The sequence below is a fragment of the Anneissia japonica genome, unplaced genomic scaffold (assembly GCF_011630105.1).
Source record: "Anneissia japonica isolate Jap-2015-1 unplaced genomic scaffold, ASM1163010v1 scaffold287579_len849171_cov184, whole genome shotgun sequence".
NCBI lineage: Eukaryota > Metazoa > Echinodermata > Crinoidea > Comatulida > Comatulidae > Anneissia > Anneissia japonica.
The window spans coordinates 240994-243546 of record NW_022755335.1 but is presented as its reverse complement, the minus strand read 5'-3'; positions in this window follow the sequence as shown (position 1 = coordinate 243546).

Sequence of the window (2553 nt, the reverse complement as noted above, 5' to 3'; positions counted from 1 at the left end):
TAGCCACCATCAACTAAACTGCCTTTAAAAAAAAAAAAAAAAAAAAAAATTAAATTTGCTCGTGTGGGAATCGAACCCACGACCTTAAAAAAAATTAAAAATAAATAAAAAAATTTATAAAAAAAAAAACTTGCCCCGTGTGGGAATCGAACCCACGATCGCCGAGTTTACTACTCCTGATCCAGCATGACTAAACGCAGGGAGGTAAACCGCGGTCCCTAAGCCATAAATGCGATAAACCTAGTACCACACCAAGTACCAGTTAGTCAACTCTAATATTACTAGAAAAAAATCTTCGTATATATACACTGCAGGTTAATATTACGCATGGTCATGGTGTCAAAAAAAAATGGGCCGTGGGCCAAGAGGGTTTATTTTTTGTCTAAAAATGTATAATTAAATTTATAATCGATTAATGATGGTTACCATCTCCATAACTTACACACTTTTTTTTAAATAGACAAAAATGTTGGAAAAATTCATTATGCAAATTAGAAAAAAACAGACCAATCATGTTACGGGATTGAATGTATTGTACTCGTTGATGACGTAGCAAACTGCGAAATAACAACAAACAACAACCTTTCATGTCCCAGCCTGGGAACCAGTCAATTCGAGCGGATGCCACTTCGAGCGACGGCCAATTCGAGCGAATTCGAGCGGATGCTAGTTCGAGCGGAAGAAGATCCACTTGTGCGAACAACAACCTGTGTGGGTTATATACGAATTACTTTAAAATTTCTATTTTTGAGCTAACAATTTGCTCAAGCTTTGCCTGGGAGGCAGGGGAAAGTCCCAGTCGGTTCCGGGGAAGACGCCTATAGCCTTATATATAGCAAGTCGTATTTAATGGATTTTTAGGTTAACAAATAATAAAGTTCTGAATGTATATGGTAAGTGAATCCTATTGGGAATAGGAATTTCCTTTATAGCCTGCCATCTCTATCTTGGAGTAAATAAATAAATAAACAAACAAACATACCCACATTCATAAAAATAATGATATATCTTAATTTATAGTAACTTAGTCAATGTTATCCTTTCCACAAGTTAAAAAAAACAGTGGGTTTTGAACTTTAGAAGAAAATTGGTATGATGTCATTATTACTGTACTGTTGATACTTGTCACAGGGGTGGATCCAAAGGGGGAGGGGCACACAATAGTTCCAGAATAGATAAATGAGTAGCACATATCATTAATATGCATTGACATTTTTTAAATAGTGGCAAAACCGCCCTGTCTCACACTACTACACCATTCAGTTGTGCACCTTCTGACACACCACATACGTAAAAATAATTTAAATTCCTATGGTGATTAACAATTACACAATTAAAGTTGCTCCCATTTACAAATATAGGCCTAAATCGTAAATCTACAAATACAATTACAAAATTATATAATTCAATTACAAATATAGTTTGCTTTTTTAAAATACAAAACCCCAATCAGTGGCGGATCTGGGTGGGGGTGGTGAATAGGGTGGCTAGCCACCCCCTTTGTTTACCGTGAACAAAAAATAATGGTTACTCGTCTTGTGTGTGCGCTTCTCGTGCACTCTTGTAAAACATGCACTTTCTTTTTTAAGCATTTCAATTTGTTGCTTGAAGTTTTCTCAGGGCATTGCCGATTTAATCACCAAATCGAGGGACTTTATCTTCGCATCGTTAAAAGCTATATTAACTATTAGCACATTAGTGGCGGATCCGGGGGTGGGGGTTCAAGGGGTTCGGACGAACACCATTCTGTGAAGAAACGTAACAAAATACTATAGGTCCTGGCTTACAAAATTCATGCTAACTAGACGCGGATCCAGACCTTCGCCCACTTCGCCCAGGTCAGGGTGAGAATTCAAAGTAAAATGTTGACCATTTTTTCCAACAATCATACTTACTTTCCTTGACACTTATTTTGAACATTACCATTAGGAAAATGTTTAAATCCACACTATCCTACACATTACACTAGGGCCTACACACTGATTGGACTGTAGGCCCTACCAGAGAGAGAGAGGTATATTTCATTTCAATACATTATGGTCTTCCACTTCTATAGCGATTGATACAGTGCATAGTATCAAACAGTGCAGTCAGTGCACAGCCACCGGGGCCCGGGGCTATTGGGGGCTCGTTCAATAGGTCTAATGATCTAAAAATATAACTTTAAAAAAATCCCATTTAAACTTTAAAAGGACCCTTCAATAATAATAGGTTTTAGATGCTATATATTATTGATTATATTCTTTACAATTTACCTATTACCTATTTGTCAAACGCTGCAAGTAAAAAACAAAAATAAAACAAGCCCTTACGTATACGATGCACTACTTTTTGGAAATCACATTTCTAAAGCAATAAAATATCGACACGCACATTTATGTTTGTGGTATTAAAGTTGGTTGAACTATTATTGTCTACGTTTTTTAACACTTCAGATCATCATAACATCATGAATACATTTTAGATTCAATTCACTGCAAGTAGGTCGATGACTGTTCTATTATTGAATGGTAAATGTTATTTTCGTGACGATAGACAATACCTGGATTTGCG